The following is a 22,642-nucleotide window of genomic DNA, read 5'->3' as shown; positions in this document are numbered from 1 at the left end:
AAAAGCCCTACATAATCTTTAATTTCTTCCTCTGTAAACTCTCTGTTCATATCCTTTGACCATTTATCAATTGGGGAATGACTTGTATTCTTATAGATTTGACTCAATTCTCTGTATATTTTAGAAATGAGTCCTTTATCAGAGACATAGGTTGTGAAAATTCTTTCCCAATTTACCATTTCTCTCTTAATATTGGTTACATTGGCTTTGCCTGAACAGAAGCTTTTCAATTTAATGTAATCAAAATTATCCATTTTACATTTTATAATGCTCTCTAATTCTTCTTTGGTCATAAGATCTTCCCCTCTCCAGAGATCTGACAGGTAAACTATTCTTTGCTTTCCAAGATTGCTTACAGTATCAACCTTTATATCTAGATAACTTTGACTTGATTTTGGTATATGGTGGTAGATAATGATCTATGCCCAATTTCTGCCATACTAGATTCCAGTTTTCCCATCAGTTTTTTGTCAAATAGTGAGTTCTTATCCCCCAAACTGGGAACTTTGGATTTATCAAACAATAGATTACTATAGTCATTGACTGCTGAGTCTCGTGTACCCAATCTATTCCATTGATCCACTACTCTATTCCTCAGCCAGTACCAAGTAGTTTTGATGACTGCTCTTTATAATACAGATTAAAATCTGGTATAGCTAGGCCACCATCACTAGCATTTCTTTTCATTAATTCCCTTGTTATCCTGGACCCTTTGTTCTGCCAAATGAATTTTGTTACTATTTTTTCTAGCTCTATAAAATAGCTTTTTGGTAAATTGATTGGTGTGGCACTAAATATATATTTTAATTTAGGTAAAATTGTCATTTTTATTATATTAGCTTGACCCAGCCATGAGCAATTGATGTTTTTTTTTCCAATTAGTTAGATCTGACTTTATTTGTGAGAAAAGTATTTTGTAGTTGTGATAATATAGGTCCTAGGTTTGTTTTGGCAGGTAGATTCCCAAATATTTTTTAATGTCTACAGTAACTTTAAATGGGATTTCTCTTTCTTTCTCTTGCTGTTGAATTTCATTAGAAATATACAGGAATGCCATGGATTTATGTGGATTTATTTAATATCCTGCAACTTTGCCAAATTTATTTATTGTCAGTTTTATTAATCTCTCCTTTGGTTTTCAGTATTTCTAATTTAGTATTTAATTGGGGATTTTCAATTTGTTCTTTTTCTAGCTTTCTCAATTGTATGCCCCATTCATTGACCTCCCTTTTCTCTAATTTATTCATGTATGCACTCAGGGATATAAAACTTCCCCTAAGAACTGTCTCTGATGCATCCCACAAATTTTGGTGTGTTGTCTCATTATTGTCATTCTCTTGAATGAAGTTACTGATTGTTTCTATAAATTCTTGTTTGACCCACTCTTTCTTTAGGATTAAATTCTTTAATTTCCAATTAGTTTTTAGTCTATCTTTCCATGGCCCTTTGTTGCATATGATTTTTATTGCATCATGATCTGAGAAGTATGCATTTAATATTTGTGCCTTTCTACACTGAATTGTGAGGTTTTCATGCCCTAGTACATGGTCAGTTTTTGACTATGTGCCATGAACTGCTTAGAAGAAAGTATATTCCTTTTTATCCCCATTCAGTTTTTTCCAGAGATCTATCATATTTAGCCTCTCTAAAATTCTGTTCACCTGCTTAACTTTTTTCTTGTTTATTTTGAGGTAAATTTTATCAAGTTCAGAGAGGGGGAGATTAAAGTCCCCCACCATTATGTTTTGCTATCTCTTTCTTCCTCTAATTCCCTTAACTTCACCTCTAGGAACTTGGACGCTATACCACTTGGTGCATATATGTTAAGTAATGATATTGCTTCATTCTCAATGGTGCCTTTTAGCAAGATATAGTTTCCTGCCTTATCTCTTAATTAGATCTATTTTTGCTTTTGTTTTATCTAAGATAAGGATTGCTATCCCTGCTTTTTTTTACTTTAGCTGATGCATAATATATTCTACTCCAGGCTTTTACCTTTACCCTGTGGGTATCCCTTTGTTTCAAATGTGTTTCTTGTAGACAGCATATTGTAGAATTATAGTTTTTAATCCATTCTGTTATCTGCCTTTGTTTTATGGGAGAGTTCCTCCTATTCACATTCATAGTAATGATTACTATCTGTCTCTTTCCCTTCATCCTATTCTCTCCCCTGCTTATGTTTTCTTTCTTCTCCCTTCCCCTCCTTAAGGGTTTTTCTTTTAACCACCACCTCCCTCAGTATTCCCTCCCTATTACCCCCCCCCTTCTTTACCTACCCTCTCCCCTTACTACTATTTCCCTCCCTTCTAATGCCCCCTTCTTATCACTTCCCCTTATCCTCCTACTGCTTATAGGACACAATAGATTTTTATACTTATCAGAGTATGTTATTCCCCCTTTGACCCCAAACCAATGAGAGTAAATTTTATATAGTGCTCCTCTTCCTTGCAGATGAGACTTGCAATGTTGACATTTGACAGGGTCTTGGGTAGGTGACTCTTGGTTTTAATCCCATCTCCTTGGACCTCCAGAATATCATATTCCAAGCCCTTCAATCCCTCAGTGTAGAAGCTGCCAGATCCCTCTTCAGTTGTCTGTAAGGTGCTTTGTTCTTCTTCAGAAGCTAAGGCCACCTTGGGGTGAACCCTCACTTCAGCCGGAGACTAGCACCACTACAAACAAGCCTCTTCTCATCTGTCTACTGAAATGGCCATCTCTGAGCTCGCCTGCATCTACTCTGCCCTCATCCTTCATGATGATGAGGTTACTGTCACCGAAGATAAAAATCAATGCCCTCATTAAAGCAGCAGGTGTAAATGTTGAACCATTCTGGCCTGCATTATTTGCCAAGGCCCTGTCATATGTCAACATTGCAAGTCTCATATGCAATGTAGGAGTTTGTGGACCTGCCCCAGCAGCTGGTGGTGCTGCCCCTGCTGGAGGGGCTGCTCCTGCTAGCACACCTGCCCCAGCCGAAGAGAAGAAGAAAGAGGAAGCAAAAAAAGAAGAATCCGAGGAGTTCGATGATGACATGGGCTTTGGTCTGTTTGACTACATATTTTTTGTAACATTAATAAAAAGCTTAACTCAAATTTAAAAATGTAGTAATTTTGCTAATTTTTAAGTAGTCTCAGCAGTGAGTACACAAGTACTCTCATGCAGGAGAGGTAGACAGTACTGGGTGAATGAAAAAGTATTTAAATACTTTTTATAAGTTTCATTTCCATTAATAATAGAATATCTAGCTCTCACTTTGGAAAATAAAAGAAGCTGCCAGATCCTGGGTTATCCTGATAGTGTTTCCACATGTTTAAACTGTTTCTTCCTGGCTGCTTGTAATAGTCTCTCCTTAATTTGGGAATTCTGGAACTGTCTATAATATTCCTAGGAGTTTTCTTTTTGGGATCTTTTTCAGGAGGTGATCAGTGGATTCTTTCAACCTCCATTTTGCCCTCTTGTTCTAAAACATCAGGGCAGTTTTCTTTGAGAACTTCCTGGAGGATGATTTCTAGGTTCTTACTTTGATCATGGCTTTCAGGTAGTCCAATAATTTTAAAATTATCTCTCCTGGATCTATTTTCCAGGTAAGTAGTTTTTCCCATGAGATATTTCACATTGCCTTCTGTTCTTTCATTTGTTTGGATCTGTTTAACAGCATCTTGATTTCTCATAAAATCATTAGCTTCCATTTGCTCCAGTCTAATTCTGAAGCAATGATTCTCCTCATTGAGCTTTTGAGATTCTTTTTCCATCTGGCAAATTTGTCTTTTTAAGGTATTCTTCTCCTCATTGCCTTTTTGAGCCTCCTTTGCCATTTGAGTCAGTCTGTTTTTTAAGGTATTATTTTGCTCACTGTCAGGTTGTTGACTCTCATTTCAAAATTTTCTTGCATTGTTCTCATTTCTCTTCCCAATTTTTCCTCTACTTCTCTTATCTGCTGCTTAAGGTCCTCTATGGCCTGTAACCAGCTTGTGTTTTCCTTTGAAGCTTTTGGTGCAGGAGTTCTGACTTCACTGCATTCCTCCTGTTCCATGCTTTGCTCCTTTTTGTCCCCTAAATAGGAGTGTAATGTTGGAATTTTCTGTCTGCTTTGTTTCCTTTGCCTGGTCATGTTGCCCCTCAGTCACTTGACTCACTGACCTCTCACTTTGTCCTTCGCATCTATGTGTTGATAGTTCTGCTAATGGCCACAGCTGCTGCTAATCTGGAGTCCCTCTGTCTGGTGGTTGGTCAGGTCCGCCTCTGGGGCTAAAGCCTCAGCATGGGGCTGGGCTCGGCTCCCAGAGCGCTGCACTGGCCGATTCTTGCTGGCCTGTCCTCAGTGGGAGGTTACCTTCTCTGTGTCATTTTGTGGGTTCTGCAGCGCCAAAGTTTGTTTAGAGTCCCCTTTTTACATGGATTGGGGAAGGTGGAAGCCGGGCCACAGGGAGGTTGTGCTTCTACTCCGCCATCTTGGCTCCTCCATCTTGGCTCCACCCCCATAATGCTGCAATTTGGCTACTATATTTCTTAGAGTTTTCAATTTGGGATATCTTTCAGGAGGAGATGGGTGAATTCTTTTGTTAATTATTTTACCTTCTGATTCTAGGACTTCAGGACAGTTTTGTTTGCCAATCTCTTGGAGGATATTGTCTAGGCTGCTTTTTTCATCATGACTTTCTGGTAGACCAATAATTCTTAAGTTATCTCTCTTGGATCTGTTCTCCAGGTCAGTTGTTTTTCCTGTGAGATATTTTACACTTTCTTCTAATTTTTCAGTCTTCATGTTTTGTTTGATTTACTCTTGGTGCATCATAGAGTCCTGAGCTTCAATTTGATTGATTCTAAGTTTTAGTGAATTATTCTCTTTGGTTAGTTTTTGAAGGCCCTTTTTTTAGGGAGGTGTTTTTTCTAATTAGTTCACTAATTTTACTTTTTAAAGATTTGTTTTCTTCAGTGAGACTTTTTTCCAATTTGGTCACTGTAGATTCAAATTTATCTTCTACCTCCCTAATTTTACTTTTAAAATCTTTCTTGAGCTTCTCCAAAAATGCCTTTTGGGCTTGAGACCAGTTCACATTTCCATTTGTTGTCTCAGGTGTGGACACAGAGTCCATGATGTTTCCTGAAAGTGATTCTTCTCATTCAGAATAATAGGATTCTATTGTCTTTGGTCTTGCCTTTGCAAGTTTCTTCCAGCCTGTTGTAATTACCTATTTCCTGTGCTTTAAAGTGTATTTCTGCTCCTGGAGTACAGAGGAATCTGATCCAAACTTCTCAGGCTGGGAGCTAGGTGCCTGGTTGTTGCCTTTGTGTTCTGTAGCCTCTGGGTGTCTAGATTGAGGCCAAGGCCTGGATTCTCAGTGTTTTCCCTGAGTTACCCTGAGGCTCACAGAGTAATCTGTGGGGAAGGGGTGGTCTGGTAGCTTCAGATTTCTGCTTATATGCCCCTGGGCTCCAGCTTCAGCTGCCTTTTGCTGTTCAGGTGAGGTGGGGCTTGTTGGGACCCCTCCTGCTCTTCTCTTCAGACTCCTTAGTTCCTCAGTTACACCTTTCTCTGTGACTCCTAAGCCTGAGGCTATTTCTGCTATTTCAGGATTTTACTCTGGGTGGGACATTTATCTCTGGGTTTTCTTGATCAGGGAGGAGGAATTGGATCAGCCAGAGTTTACTTTGTCATCCTGGCCCCTGGAAAATCAGGCAGGAGATTTTTAAACTTCCAGGCTGTGGGTTGATAGACCCAGGAGAAGCTGCTATCTCTGCTGTGGGCCCTGAGCTTTCTCTTACCCAGATCCAATGGATTCTTCTGTCCCATGGTGAGATGATGGTGAGATGGCTGCAAATTGCCCTTGGGGTGGGTGAGTCTGCTGGCTATGGCTTCTTCTCTCTCTGCTGTAGTTCACTTTCTCGTCCACTCTAGTAGAGTTGCTGCAGCCCCGGCATGCTCTGGGGTCTCCCTGCCCTGACCCACGTGGGTACTTTCCTGGGCTTGATTCGGCCACACTCTATCTACCAGTAGATTCTGACACTCCAAAATTCATTCAGATTCACTTTTTAAAGTTTTATGACAGGATTCATGGAGGAACTTAGAAAAGTTACTGCTTCAGTTTTGCCATCTTGGCTCCATCCATTCCATTACAATTTGATAAGCTATTCCCCAATCAACTTTATTTTCTCTTCTATGCAACTACAAAAAGTGTTGCCTTTGGAAATCCAAGGTTTCTTACATGAGACTTTGGAGTAGAATATTAGTGTAATATCTTCCATATAGCAGGTAATTAATAACTGTTTGCTTAGTTGAGCAATTTATTCTACTGAGTCATTTCTTGACTATGATTAACATCTACTTTCACATAATTGTAATAAATAATCCATAAATAAATAGGAAATTTAATATTTTAATATGCTATTTCAAATGGAAAATAATAGAATACTTTGGATTATAGTTTTTCTTTTTAGTAGACATTAACATATTATTGTCTTCAGGAAGAGTAAACTTGTAATTTTATTGGTCTAGGAAAAAAAAGTTCCCCTGATGCAAATCCTAACTCATTTATAATTTATTGTGTTAGAGAGTTACCTAGGGTAATGAATGAATAAATGAATTGACAATTATGCAGCAGCAGCTATACCAGAGACAAGATTCAAACCTAGGTCTTTTGGAATTAAATTTTGGTCCATTATACACTGAACCATATTTTCTTTAATAGTTTCACAGTTCATATTAGAAATCCCTTCAGTAAACCCAGATGCTTGAATGGAGCTCAGATAATGTTATTAAAAATATGTTATACAAGAAACATTTTCCTCCGCATTTCTTTCTTTGCAAGAAATAGAAACATCATCCAACATGATATAAAGTTATTTCACTCTACCTTGAATGTGAACTAACTTGATAACTTTCTTCATTGAACTCAAAGAAGACTTTTGAAGCTCTAGTCCCTGGAGAATACTTTGTTTGATGCTGTGGGAGTTAAGAAAAGGTATTTAGTTCTAAAAGCTAGCTAGCTGATCTTATGAAACTTATGGTGCTCACAATATAATTGAAATTGCTTATCTTAGAATTCATAAAAGACTTTCCTTTGAGCTTTAGATCTATGATACTATGAGTCATCAAGGATGTTAATTATGTTTATGATTAAATCTCATCTAACACGTTGAAATTACTAATAGACGGAAAGTTTTCAAATCCAAGCTCCCATCTCTCCCTCCATACACTTAATATTTCTCATAAAGAAATTCTTCCTCTATGAGAGGTGGGAATGTGGGTTATGCATTTACAACATCATGTTTCTAGTTGAAAACTCAGTTACACTTTTTATCTGCTCTTATCAGCACTTTCTTCCTTTTTATCAAGTTGTTTTCACCAGGTTCTCCATTTTCTGAAGCTCTGTCCCAAACAGCTCATGTGTAATCTAATTTAAAAGGATACAGTGAAAGAGGCATCCGCATCTTCCTTCTCATGCAACAGTAATCAGGAAAGTTAGCAAAAACCACATTTCTTATCTGCATAAAACCTTTCTTGACCTTAGATTCAAACTGAATGAAACCTAATTAGCTGAAACTTACTTTTTATTATGTTTACCTTATCTCTAGGATTTAACAGAATAAACTCCTTGAAGATAGGGACTATTTCGTGTGTACGCGTGTGTGTGTGTACATGTGTATGTATGCATGAGTGCATCTTTGAATTTCCAATTACTACCACAGCTTTGATATGGGACATGCTTAATAAATGTTTCTTGAATACATTTTGTTGTCTGAGTTGAATTTAAATAGATACTAATGAAATGATGACAGAGTAGTCAGCTATTGTCATTGTCATGACAAATTCTTTTTATTTTAAAATCCCATTTCATTAATTAAAATTTTTCATTATAAGGTAACTAGCTGAAGAAAAAGATATTATTTTACTCATCTTTCATTGAGAATCTCTTCCTCCAAAGAAAGCCCTGTTCTAAGTTTCTGAGGGGCACAAATGTTTTTCTTGTACACAGCAACTCATTCATCATGGTTTTTTCTTTAATACAAATTCATGGAATGAAAGATTGAAAAATGGGTATATTACTTTCTTTCCTAGAAAGACTCAAACAATGCATAAGGACTTATTAAGTGCTTACTATATTCAAAGCACTGTGCTAGGTACTGGACCTATAGTTTCATTGAAATAGAGAACTTTCAGTTCAGGAAACTCCCTCTGACAATGTAGACTGGCACCTTTCTTGCAATTTATAGTCTTAGAGAGTTGATTATAAACCCTAGAACAATGAGAGTTTAAGTCACTGACCCAGGGTTACATATCCATTAGCATATGTCAGAGGAGATACCTGAATCCAGGTTTTTCTGATGTTGGGACCAGTTCTTTATTGTCTAACCCATGTTCCTTCTCATAGGTTGTACTGGAGATGCAAAGCTGGAGAATGAAGTAATCCTTGTTCTGAAGGAGCATATGTCCTATTGGTGGAAACAATAGACACATGTATGAATATATCTAGAACAAATATGTGCAAAATAAATTTTAAAAGATACATGCAATTTAGTTAGGTAGTTGGTGTTAAAGTGAGGTTAGTAGCAGCTAGGAGATCAGAATTCAGTCATGTAAAGAAGATAAATTTTCTGCAATGATGTCTAGCCACACATTTTAACTTTCCTTTATTCAGGCAGAATATTTGAAGAATGAAGAAATAGTTGTGCCCCCCTCCCCCCAACTGAAATTTTCCACTCACATTTCTATAAGGACTTACATTTCTATTGAAGTGATCGATTTCCATTTGTTTTCTTGGCTCTATCTATACTTATATATCTTCCTTTTTTATTTGCATCCCTAGCAGTTATCATAGAGATTTAAAAATAGTGAGTGTTTCATAAATGCTTTATTCCTTCATTCATTAATTCATTTACTATGTAAGGGAGAAGTGGAAATCTGGCAAGTTTCTGGTTAATTTCTTCATTGTAAATGGAAAATTATGTCAAACATATTCATTTTGACTGGCTACATCAATTGTGTTAACCAGACAATTGCTAAGTTTGTCTTTTGTTCTGGCCCATTCAGACAGATTGAAAATGAGCCCCAGAGTATATCTTCTCTCTCTACAGGAGAGTGATTCCATTTTTCTCAGTAAAATCGAATTTCATTTTCAAGAGGGGTCTATGATGTTTCATCTTGTCAAAGAGTCATTCAACCCCATTTTAAAATGGCATTATATAAAGCTTCAATAAGTTAGTTGTGTTATATTGGTGATTCTACTGCAAACAGAAGATTAATTATAGTCAATAAAAAGTACCCCCCATTGTAATCAGAATTACTGAAATAACTAAAAACTCATTATTCCCTTTGAAATGACTTCATGTTCTTAGCTTAATGATAAAGATGAGATTTGTCTCTTATCCCATACCAAAAGACTATGTACTTTACAAAAATATCACAGCCCAAAAAATGTCATAGTATTAAAAAAAGTGACATAGCCCTTCTCCCTTCTTTGCACAGACAGTGAGAGAACTAATAGATATGACACACTGAACATACTGTCAGACAATACTGAGAAATTCTTTTTCATTCATGTAAGAGGCGTCTGGGGGCAACTAGGGGACACAGTAGACAGGAAGATTCATCTTCATGAGTTCAAGGCCTAAGATACTTACCAGCTATGTGACCCTGGGAAAGTCACTTACTCTTTTTTTCCCACAGTTCTTTAGCTATAAAATGAGCTGGAGAAGGAAATGACAAACAATTCCAGTACCCAATGTCTGAGCAACAACAACAACAACAACAACAACAACAACAAAAATCAGATGGTTCTCTGGGTGTGGAAAGGGATAAGGATATATTGAGAAATGAAGATGATTTATAGACAAAAATATCAATGAAGCCAACTTGAAAAATATGAAAAGGGGGGCGTCTAGGTGGTGCAGTGAATACTTACTAGCCGTGTGACTTCAAGCAAGTCACTTAACCCTAATTGTCCTGCCCTCCCCTCTCCAAAAAGCAAGAAATAAAAATAAAAACATGAAAAGGCAGCAATGAAAACTTCTCAGCCTTAACTGACTCATCTATAAAATGAGAGAGTTGCTCTAGATCAATTCTGAGGTCTTTTTCAGTGGCACTTCTATAATCAATAAAGAGGGGAACACGTGAAAAGGCAAGACAAGAAGTCCAATCTGTCCATTAGAAATAGTTAGAATGGCAATACAACTAACATAACGCACACTTACAAGAAAAACTCTGGGCATGTATAACCGATTTGGAGGCTTGAAGCGTAAAGATTTCATATATAGGCAAAGAGAAAGAGAGTGAAGAGCTACCTGAGAAGAAGCCAAGAGGGAAAGGATAGGACTTCCATAGAGTTATGGTACTTAGGTGAAACTTTAAACTGCCTAGACCATTTAAGGCAAAGAGTGTACAACTGGAGAAAATAGTGAGAAGTCCATGAGCCAAACACCGTGAGATGGGGCAGTCATGAAAATTGGTGGTGTATATCAAGGGTCCAACTGTAAGTTTAAAATAGGGAGACATCGGGTACAGACCACTAATGAGGACCACAGAACAAGAAAATGAGCAGATCTCCTGTGGAATCATAAGAACAATGAAAAAGGTTCCTCTCACACTGCTGTAACTTCCCCCATTGGTGTTGTGAGTTTTGTTTCCATAGAGCCAGTGACTGATACTTTGGGGGAGAGAAGAAGAAAACAGTAAAATTCATTTATTAACCAGACTCAGATCAATCAATTGATAAGCATTTTTTTTGGTCTTTTTGGAGAGGGAAGTAAGGGCAATTGGGGTTAACTGACTTGCCCAAGGTCACAGGGATAGTTTTTGTGTTAAGTGTCTGAGACCAGATTTGAACTCAGGTCCTCCTGACTCCAGGGCCAGTGCTCTACTCACTGTGCCACCTAGCCACCCCTGAACTCATCTTTCTTGAACTTAGGGTAGATACCAAAGCAAGAATCAGAGCTTTCCAATCCATGATTCTATCTGGTATTATCGAGAGCATTATTTTAAAATCTAAGAAAACCCCATAAGACTTGAACTAGATGCTAATACATTAAGTTAATATCTAGGGAAATGAAAAGGAAAAGAATTTGGTTTTCTGTAGGTAGATCAAAACAGGTGAAAGATAAAATTAGGGTAGTTGAGAGTACATTTATTTTTCTCCCAAGTCTTTCCTTATTAAATATCAATTTTTGAAACTAATGAGCACTTGTACATTTTGATTACGACAGGTATAAAACCATCATTGAAATCCCAAACTTTATCCCCTCACATTCTGTCCCATACATGGGAATAAGAGATCAATTATAAAGGAAATAAAAGGAACTATTCCTTCTTTAAAACTTGGGTTGGTATTGTTAATGAATCCTTTAAGTACAAAGAAAAGAGCATACTCTCCTCTTGGTCTTCCATTCAACATAGTTCTTTTTCACTAGTCAGATGTAAGTCCCTGAAGATTCTGAATCAATCTGCCAGCAGGTATTTATCAAGTGCCTATTATGTACCAGGCACAAAGGATATAAAGACAAAGAAGAAACAGTACCTTCCCTCTAGGAGGTTTCATTTTGAAGACTGAAAACTTTCAGAGAAGGTTCTGAAGAAGGGAGAACTTTGAAAGAGCAGAGATTTTCTCATCCATAAGCCAAGTAGTATGCTGTATCAACCCCAATTATGCTGCAACAGCTGACCTTTATATGTCACATTAAGTTTCAAAAAGTACTTTTCATACATCATTTCATATGATCCTGGAAATAACTTTGAATGGATTAGTCCTTCAGATACCATTATTTCTGTTTTACAGAAGAGAAAACTGAGGCTCAGAGTGGTTAAGTGACTTGATCTTGAGCAAATAGCTAGTAAGTGTCAGAGGTAGAATACAAACTAAATGCTCTTTTAAACATATTGCATTGCTTCTGTTAGCTTCTTCCCTTCTTGACCCTAATGACATTTCTCTGTTCTGTATATTATACATGGAGTAGTAATCATATGATTTACATGGCATATCATGGCTTAAAGAATGCTTTAAAATCATAATTCTGTTAGGTATCTAATGCTGCTTTTAAAATACTATAATGTGGGCCTGATTCTGGCTGGTCTGAGATTGGAACAAAATAAGGCACTAGTATATCAAAGTTAACAAAAGGAGATTTTAGGATGGTTTCATAGGATGAAAATGATACAGAACACTGGGTAAATTGTTTCCCACATTTTCCTGTTTCTATATGGAAATATGCTTGTTTAGAAGGGTATGGTGAGGTAATTGTCATGGCAGTAGGATTCACAAGTCTGGGGGCTCTGACTCCTCACAGGCTGGCCTCTTTTGTGCCCTTAGGTAACCAAGAAGTGGCATCTAAGGATGATCTCAACACTTTTTAAGGGAAAGCAAGCAAACAAAAACAACAATAACAACAATAAACAAAGTAGCCTAGACAGTTTGAGGAAGGGTCCTGGGAAATGTTAGGCCAGACTTCAAGGCAGGAAGCAACCTGAAAATATTGCTCCTACAATAGGTGGTGAGACATTAAACAGCCTGTGTTTGGTCATAGAGATGTTGAGTGTCTACTGCAGCCCATATACTCTCCTAGTAACCTCTTGATAGTAAGTGGATGCAACAGATTACAATAATGCAAATGGAAAGAACAACCACAAAAACACAATAAAAAATTAATGTTGCAAAATCACAAAGAATAAACTTGGCTCCCTCAAAGGAGAGACATTAGAATAGACCTCCACTCACTACTTTACAGAATTGAAGGGAGGGTCTGTGAGTTTTGTATATATTGTCAGCTTTCTTTTGATGTTTTGATTGGATTATTGATATTTTCATCTCTTTTTGTTTTTTCTTTTAATACTTTTTCGTTGTTATATGGGATGACTCTGGGAAGAAGTAGGAAGGCAGATAAGGGAAAAATTTAGGTTATATAAAAAAATGTATCAATAAAAATACTTAAAAACCAACAAAAAAAGGCTCTACTATTGTTGAATGTACCCTTTGCTGTAAATTCATGGGATGAAATTGACAAGAATCACATGGGAGAGGTTGTAACAGGAATATAAATTTTTAAGATCTTCCTTGCCCCTAGGCTAAAGTGCACCTGGAGCCTGGGGTGGGAGGCTTGTTTTTCAGTAGATACTTTTTGATTGGCCAGTGGGTCCAGAAGGTTGTTACATTCTCTGAGCCAGGAGAAGGCTATATAAGCCCTGATGTGTAGCTTTGTTTTGGGGCTCACTTTGAGAAGTGTTCTGTGATTTGATCAGATGAGACTCTGGGAAGCCATTGTTGAGAGCTCCCGTCTTTGAAGAAGTTGATTTGGTATGGATGTAATGATTGGACAATTTGGAAACCTGTCTACTTGATCTATTTCTCTGTCTTGATAATTCTGTCTATATACTCTGAAGTTTGGGGTGCTGTCCTTTTTCCCCTGAACTAGGTAAATGATACATATTTGACTGATTAAAGTAAGCTTGTTAACCCATTTTGAGTTGCTTTCCTTTAGCAAAGCAGATCTAAGAACCTGTGTTGGCAGCCACCCTGGGGACGCTTGCGGTGCTTGCTGCTACAAAATGGCGTAACGAACAGGATCTGCAGAGTAAAAGGAAAGTATGGGGGCTGGAATAATTGTTTGTTACCCAGTTGTGGTAGCTGTGACTCTGTGGAGCCATGGACCAGGAGAGAAGAATGGCCTGCATGCAGACTTCGCTGAGCTGAGAGCAGGAATAGTGAGCTGCCTCCATTGGGACCTGGGCAGAAGCCAGGAGCTGCTGCTGCTTGCGGGAGGAGAAGGAATCCAGGAGTTCAGAATTCAGCCACAGGAAAAGATAAGAACTGAGCAGCAAAGTAGGGGCACTGAATGTGTTTCCTTGCTGCATCCCACAGTTTGGGACCTAGGGGTGGCATGGACTTTTGACTCTGGTGGGTAGGATGAAGTGCCTTGGACCCCCAAGGACCCCACCTTGTTGGTTTTGTTGCCCAGCCCCCTCTCTGTACTTGCAAGCAGAGGCTGGGGCTGTGTGAGGGGAAGGACACCCCCCTCCACCCAAGAGAAATTTATTTGGATACTTGTTTTGAATTGAGGTGATAATGCAATGTATTATGTGTTTGTTTAAGGCCCCATGGCCACTTTGGTAACTTTAGTTCTGTATCTTGGAAATATGACCTAAGAGATGTTTAATGCTAATTCAAAAGTAAATTGACTATGCTATGGGCATGAAAGATCTTGGGGCTGAAAGTAATGGGAATGTAAATGTTTAAGATCTTCCCTGCCCCTATGCTAAAGTGCACCTGGAGCCTGGGGTGGGAGGCTTGTTTTTCAGTAGATACTTTTTGATTGGCCAGTGGGTCCAGAAGGTTGTTACACTCTCTGAGCCAGGAGACGGCTATATAAGCCCTGATGTGTAGCTTTGTTTGGGGCTCACTTTGAGAAGTGTTCTGTGATTTGATCAGATGAGACTCTGGGAAGCCATTGTTGAGAGCTCCCTGGCTTTGAAAAACCCAGATGTTGATTTGGTATGGATGTAATGATTGGTCAATTAGGAAACCTGTCTACTTGATCTGTTTCTCTGTCTTGATAATTCTGTCTGTATACTCTGAAGTTCAGGGTATTCATGAAGACCTATTTCCCCTGAACTAGGTAAAGGATACTTATTTGACTGATTAAAGTAATCTTGTTAACCCATTTTGAGTTGCTTTCCTTTAGCAAAGCAGATCTAAGAACCTGTGTTGGCAGCCACCATGGGGACGCTTTGGTGCTTGCTGCTACAGAGGTGGGCATGGGTAAGCTGTAACATGTATCATTGGAGGGAATACCCACATTGGTGATCACTAATTCACTGCTTTATTTGAATGTCTTGACTCCAGGTAGAGCACTATTGTCATTGGGAAATACTGTCACCCAATTTTCTCCTTTAGGTTGATGTTATATTTTTGTGTGGGATGGTGAAATTGTATGTTTAAATTCCTATCTAAAGCTATTTACCCTCAGGGCATACTTAGGCTCAGTTAAGCTTTCTGTTGTCTTTGCTCTCAAACAATGAAGTTCTCTCTGTATCTGTCTGTCTCTGTCTCTGGTTTTCTTCTTTCTTTTTTTTTTTTTTATCGTATTGACTAAGGGTCTATCAATTTTATTGTTTTTTTCCCCATAAAACCAGCTCTTAGTTTTATTTATTAATTCAACAGTTTTCTTAAATTCAGTTTTATTTATCTCTTTTTTGGTTTTCAGTATTTCTAATTTAGTATTAAATTGGGGGTTTTCAATTTGTTCTTTTTCTAGCTTTTTCAATTGCATGCACAATTCATTGACCTCCCTTTTCTCTAATTTATTCATGTATGCACTCAGGGATATAAAACTTCCCCTAAGAACTGCCTTTTTTGCATCCCACAAATATTGGTATGTTGTCTCATTATTGTCATTCTCTTGAATGAAGTTACTGATTGTTTCTATGATTTCTTGTTTGACCCACTCATTCTTTAGGATTAAATTATTTCCAATTAGTTTTTAGTCTGTCTTTCCATGGCCCTTTTGTGCATATGATATTTATTGCATCATGATCTGAGAATGATGCTTTTATTTTTTCTGCCTTTCTGCACTGAATTGTGAGATTTTTATGTCCTAGTACATGGTCAATTTTTGTGTATGTGCCATGTACCACTGAGAGGAAGGTGTATTCCTTTTCATCCCCATTCAGTTTTCTCCAGAGATTTATCATACCTACCCTCTCTAAAATTGTATTCACATTGTAATCATCTTTTTTGTTTATTTTGAGGTTGGATTTATCAAGCTTAGAGAGGGGGAGATTAAGGTCTCCCACTAGTGTAGTTTTGCTACCTATTTCTTCTTCTCATTCCCTTACCTTCGCCTCTAGGAATAGTTTCCTTCCTTATCTCTTTTAATTAGGTCAATTTTGCTTTTGCTTTATCTGAAATAAGGATTGCTACCCCTGCATTTTTTACTTTAGCTGAAGCATGATATAGTTTACTCCAGCCTTTTACCTTTACCCTCTGTGTATCCCTCTGTTTCAGATGTGTTTCTTGTAAACAGTATATGGTAGGATTATGATTTTTAATCTATTATGCTATCTGCCTCCGTTTTATGGGAGAGTTCATTCCATTCACATTCACAATTATGATTATTATCTGTTTCTTTCCCTCCATCCTATTCCCTCCCCTGTTAATGCTTATATTTTTCTCCCCTTCTCCCTTCCCCTCCTTAATTGTTTTCCTTTTGACAACCGCCTCCCTCAGTATTCCCTTATCAGCCCCCCTCCATTTTCTTCCCCTTTCCCCTTGCTTTTTCCCTCCCTACTAACCACCCACCCTTTTGTAGCCCTTTCTCCCTTCTGCTGCCTGTAGGATATCTCTATACTTAATGAAGTATGTTATTTCTTCTTCACACCAAGAGTGTCAGGAGCAAATCTCATGTGAAGCTCCTCTCCCTCCCCTCTTTCCCTATAATATGATATGTTTTTTTGTCTCTTCTCCATAGAGTCCTATGCTTAACTGGTTGTTATTCCCTCCTTGCACTAGACCAGTGAGGGGAAAGCTCATATAATACTGATCTCCCTCCCTTCTTTTCCTCTGCTATATTGTTTTTATGCCTCTTTGTGTAGCATAATTTACCCTTTTCCACTTCATTCATTCCTCTTCTTCCATTGCAGTCCCTTTGTAGCCCTTAATAAGATTTTTTTAATCGCCATTTTGTATCATTTATACTCATACCCTCTACTTGTCTACAAACAGTTTGCTTTTATTAAATAACAGGGTGTGTGTGTGTGTGTGTGTGTGTGTGTGTGTGTGTGTCTGTGTTTTACTTCTTGACCTTTCTATGTCACTCTTGCATCTTGTAATTGGAGGTTGAATTTTCCATTGAGCTCTGGATTTTTCATCAGGACGGTCTGGAAACTTGTTATATCATTGAATGACCATCTCTTTGCCTGGAAGAATATGCTCAGCCTCACTGGGTAGGGGATCCTTGGTTGTAACCTAAGCTCTTTTGCCTTACAGGAAATTGAATTCCACTGCCTCCGATCTTTCATTGTAGAGGCTGCCAAATCCTGTGCGATCCTCACTGTGGTTCCTCAATATTTGAATTGTTACTTTCTGGCCACTTGAAGTATTTTCTCTTTTACCTGGTAGTTCTTGAGTTTGGCCACAACATTTCGAGGACTTTTAATTTGGGGATCTCTTTCAGAAGGTGTCCGGTGAATTCCCTCGATTTCTATTTTACCTTCAGGTTCTAGTGTCTTAGGGCAGTTTTCCTTAATGAGCTCTTGGAGAATGTTGTCCAGGCTTGTTTTTTCATTATGATTTTCTGGTAGCCATATGATTCTCAGGTTATCTCTCCTGGATCTGTTTTCCAGGTAAGTTATTTTTCCATTGAGATATTTTACCTCTTTTTCTAATTTTTCATTCTTGTTGTTTTGTTAGACTAATTCTTGGTTCCTCATAGAGTAATTCGTTTCAATTTGGTTGATTCTGGTTTTTAGCAAATCATTTTCCTTGGTTAGTTTTTGGAGTTCCTTTTCCATATCATACACTTTTCTTTTTAAGGAGATATATTCTTCATTATGTTGTTTTTCTAATTCTGCAATTTTGATTTTAAAAGAATTATTCATTTTGTCTTCTATCTCTCTCATTTGGTTTTCAAAGTTCCTTTTGAGCTCATCTAGGAGAGCTTTCTGTGCTTGGGAACCGTTCCCTGTTGATGTTTCAGCTGTGGGTGTGGAGTCCACATTGTCTCCCTCTGAGTTTGGTTCCTCCCTCTGAGGATAGCAGGACTCCAGAATCTTTGTAGTCTGCTTTCTACCAATTTTAAGGCAGTGCCCTAGCCATGCCTTTCCTCTAGGGATCCCAAGCCTTTACTGTTGAGGTTTTTTCCCCTGGGGCAATAGTTTCTATGTTTTCAGCGTCAGAGGATGGGGTTGGAGCAGGTGGGGTTCACTCTGCCATCTTGGTCCTTGGAGATCCTGATAGGGGCTTTTTTTTTAATTTATGGAGGAAAATATATATATATAATCTTATATATACCACTATGGAGTGGTAGTCCTAGGAGTATTTGCTGTCCTGGACAGGGTCCTGCATTTGGTTCTTATGTTGCTCTTTCTTTTTACGTTGCCCTTTGTTGAAAGGCCTGGTAGTGGGCCTTGTGGTTGGTGGGATGACTTGCCCCCCCACGTTGGTAAGGCCTCCTCCTGGCCTGCCCTTTGCCCTCACTTCCTGGCCTGCCCCTGTGTGCAGCACCATAGTTTCCCACCCTGCCCCTCACAAGGTCTCTATTCTTTAGAAACTTTGAAGTGACACTTTGTAGAATACCACAGGCATTTCATGATAAGTATTACCTTTCCTTCAAAAGAAAAGAATATATAGTCTGTCAGAGAAATACACATATTAGGTTAATGTCCATCAAGTGCCTAGTAGATTGTTACCCAAGTTGACAGCTCTATGTTCAACCTAATGATTATTTTCTTTAATCAAAGGATTGTTGGGAGATAAAGGAGGCAATTATCCTTGGGAACACAAGCACATAAGTATAATCAATCACTTTATGAGGCTTAGTAAACACTGTGGCAATGCTCTAGAAATCTATAATAAGGACAGTAGGGATAAATGAACTAAATACACCCTTATGTTGAACAGAAATATGGATAAAGATGTTATCTATTCATTATTATTTGCTGATTTTTGATGGATATTAGCCAGTTGGGCTGATGAGTTTTAGCAATGGCATTGCCATCTTGCTATTGGCTTTCATTAGCAATCTCCTTAGTCTAAGAAACATGAAAATGGTTCATTTTATCTTATTTGAGGAAACTGAGTGTGTAATTAGTTGCAAAGACCTCTATTCACAAATTAAAAACAAGTTTTAGACATCCACATTGTCAAACACCCCCGAAATAGCCACTGAAATGAATTGTAGGCACTGAAATCACAACGGTTAAGAGTTGGAAAGGACATCAGAAGTCACCTAGTCCACATTATATTTCTAAATTATACTTGATGTGGTCACCCAGTGTTTCCTTGAAGACCATCACTTATGGGAAGCCCTCTCTGGGGAAGCCTCGTCTACTTTCTGATTGCTCTTATTATTAAGAATTGTTTTGGGGTGGCTAGGTGGTGCAGTGAATAGAGCACTGGCCCTGAAGTTAGGAGGACCTGAGTTCAAATCCATCCTCAGACACTTGACATACTAGTCGTGTAACGTTGGGTAAATCACTTAACCCCAATTGCCCTCCAAAAAGAAAAAAAAACAGAAAAAGAATTGTTTTTATTATGTCAAGTCTATGTTGGCTTTTTGTGACTTTGATCTAATGCTCCTAGTTCTGCCCTCTGGGGCCAATTTCCTCTTCCATATGACAGATATTTAACATATTTAATACATATGGTATTTTGCCTTTAAGTTTCTTTTCTCTAGGTTAACCATTATCCCATATTTTTTCATACTATAATCATGTATCTCTCTCTCTCTCTCTCTCTATATATATATATATATATATACATATATATGTTTATCTGTCTATCTATCAATCTATCTATTGATCTATCTATCTTTTTATCTCTGTCTGTCTGTTTGTCTGTCTGTCTGTCTATCCCCATTTGCATTTTTTCTCCCCCTTTAGATTATAAACTCGTTGAGAGCAGGGACTGCCTTTTGCATTTTTTTATATCCCCATTACTTAGCACAAGCCCTGGCACATAGTAGATGCTTAATAAATCTTGATTGATTCATTCTTTGAAGGGCTATTTTGGCATTCTAATGAAGATAAAAATTATCATATGCTTGTTGTAAAACTTCTAGCCACATTACTATTTGTAACTCTCTTCCTTAAGTGCTTGATTTAATTTTTAACTTTTTTTTGTTTTATGTTTACTTTATTTCTGAATATAGGCTCTTTCCCTACAAATTGGGTTATCTCTCACAGCAAAAAAAGAAAAAAATATTGGAAAAAAAGCAACTTAGCAAAACTAGCAATCAACAGAGTCTTCCAGTATTTGAAGTATTCCACAGCCATAGTGGTTCTACATCTACAAAGATAGGAGAGATCCAAGTGCTTGATTTGCTAGAAGTTCCTGATTCCATTTTATATAACCACTCTAAAACAAGCTGCAGTGGGTTTCACAAAAGCAGAATTTTAAAATTGTCTCATTCTCTTTCTCCTTTTGAATTAACTACTTCTTTGACTTTGCATCATCTTTCTTATTTTTCTGAGCTTCAATTTGTGCTGTGCAGAGCAGTTTCTTCAGAGGTCAACATTTCTATCAATTATTTTCTGTTCTGACCAGAAACTTTGGTGGGGGATTGGGGGAAAGAGGTCTTTCTGTCCCAGATCAATGCTTTCTGATAGTAAATTAGGCAACTTTTTATCTAAATTCTTGCCTAGCCCTTAGTCATTGAATGGGTGTTGCCTTAGACAACTGAGACCTGGGAAAGACTTTGATTTAGAAAGGACAAGGTCACCCACTGCATCATGGCCCATCGCCATTCATCTTGACTTTTGTCTTGCCATTGGACTTTGATGATTCTGGAGGAGAGAGAAAGGTTGACAGCTTTGTGCAGTTCTGCCTCAATTAAATCCAGCTCATATGCAAGTCAAGATATCACCCTCCTTAAATCATTGGTCCTCTTTGAGAATGAAGGAAGAACAACACTAGCCCCCTGTAAGCCTGTGGGTTTAGCCCCAATGTGCTCTGACCAGCCCTGACTGGAGGGACTTTGGGAGAGAGGATCACGAGCAGCTGTGGTGGTATCCAGAATTATCAACCCATATGGTATGAAGGCCAAGAAAAGTAAATAAAAAAGATTTTCTTCTCTCTAGGTAGAACAATAGAGATGAAGGTAAAAGTAGACAAGGTAAGAACTGGCATATTTTAGTGGTTTTGGTTTTCTTTAAAATCTTTCTTTGATAGCTTTCCCATTCCTTTTCTCACATGGTAGCCCTTTAAATACTTGAAGACAGTTATCATTTCCTCAAGATTTCTCTTGTTTAGTTTAACCATGTCCTGTTCCTTTGCCATATACTCACATGGCATACAGGATAAACAGAAGAAATGAACAAAGGTTTGATTTTCTCTAAGCAAAATAAATTAGGTGGAGGATAAAGTTAGAGAAATTGAAATTTGAGTCATATATATCTGTAGCAGCAAGCACCCCAAGCACGTCCTCAGGGTTTGCTGCCCATACAGGTTCTTGGATCTGCTTTGATAAAGGAAAGCAACTCAACATGGGTTAACAAGCTTACTTTAATCAGTCAGACATATATCGTTTACCTTGTTCAGGGGAAAGAGGTCAGCACCCCGAACTTCAAAGCATACAGGCAGAATTATCAAGACAGAAACAGATCAAGTAGACAGATTTCCAAACTGTCCAACCATTACATCCATACCAAATCAGCATCTGGGTTTTTCAAAGCCGGGGGACCCTGGACAACAGCTTCCCAGAATACAGATCAAATCACAGAACACTTCTCAAAGTGAGCCCCCAAAACAAAGCTACACATCAGGGTTTATATAGCCTTCTCCTGGCTCAGAAAATGTAACAACCATATTGACCCACTGGCCAATCAAAAAGTATCTACTGAAAAACAAGCCTCCCACCCCAGGCTTCAGGTGCACTTTAGCCTAGGGGCAGGGAAGATCTTCCAAATTTGCATTCCCATTACAATATCATGTTATTATTATGACATCTCACTACCTTTGTTACAATTTTCTAAACAATTTCCAAGATATAATGTCCTTTTTAACATATGGTACCTACAATGCAGGCTTCCTAACAACTGACCACAGTACTCTAAATGTGACTGACCAGTGTAGAGTAGCAGTGAACTTACCACCTTCTCTTTCCTGGATACTACTATGCCTTTCTTCAAGTAGCTAACTTTGTTTAGCCCAGAGTATCAATAAAGAAATTAATTGATATGAATAATAATAGCTTTAACAAACTAGAGGATTCAAAATGAATCTATAAAAATCATTTCCATTTCAATATAGTCCTATGAATGAGCAATAGGAAATGATGGCAAGATAAATTTTACTCAAAACAGCTATAAAATTCATAAAATCTTTGAGAATTAATCGATCCATTGAATTAAATCTAAAAAGAATAACCAGGGAAAGCAAAAAAAAATGCAATATCATATTCAATTCAACAAATGTTTATTGACTAATCACTATGTGCCAGGAAATCTAACAGGTCTTGGAGACACAAAGAGAAAATTCAAAACAGTCCACACTTTTAAGAAATTTACATTCTAGGTGGAAGCAGGAAAACTCTGTGTGCTCCCCCCATAACCACCACAAACAACTATAAAAATTACTCTAAACAACCTTTAGGGCTACAGAACCCACAAAGTGACAGTGAGAAACAAATCTCCCACTGAAGGCAGCCTGACAGGCTATCAGGAAGGGTACATCACAGCATGCTGGGAGCAGCACTAGCCCCATGTAATTCTGTGGGTTTAGCCCCAGTGTGCTCTGACCAGCCCTGGCTGGAGGGACTTTGGGAGAGAGGATCACCAGCAGCTGTGGTGGTATACAGAATTCTCAACCCATAAATGCCAAAGACAAAGAGAGAGTTCAGTGAGGACTTTTTGGGAATAAAGGGTCCCAGAGTGTGGTTAGGCCTCTGCCCCCAGAGGGAGAAGCAGCTGAGACATGGTGACCATAGCTGCAAGGTTGCTTCAGAG

At 38.1% G+C, this 22,642-nt stretch overlaps 1 long non-coding RNA gene across 2 annotated transcripts; it reads right to left on the bottom strand.

Moving 5' to 3' along the window:
* Positions 1–2,588: 2,588 nt before the first annotated feature.
* On the bottom strand, positions 2,589–3,080 carry LOC138166599 (uncharacterized). 2 transcript variants are annotated; one of them, XR_011169642.1, is made up of 3 exons: positions 2,964–3,080; positions 2,769–2,918; positions 2,589–2,737 (listed from the first exon to the last, which is right to left on the bottom strand). It is a non-coding gene; the product is annotated as an uncharacterized lncRNA (long non-coding RNA). The 2 variants fall into 2 exon arrangements; XR_011169641.1 differs by having other exon boundaries at positions 2,769–2,927; positions 2,964–3,049.
* Positions 3,081–22,642: the final 19,562 nt, after the last annotated feature.

Source organism: Petaurus breviceps, unplaced genomic scaffold (assembly GCF_028583685.1).
Source record: "Petaurus breviceps papuanus isolate PSGF00001 unplaced genomic scaffold, PetGlider_PUasm1.0 225, whole genome shotgun sequence".
NCBI classification, from domain to species: domain Eukaryota; kingdom Metazoa; phylum Chordata; class Mammalia; order Diprotodontia; family Petauridae; genus Petaurus; species Petaurus breviceps.
Note: the sequence above shows the minus strand (reverse complement) of the source record. Positions and strands in the feature narration are given on the sequence as shown.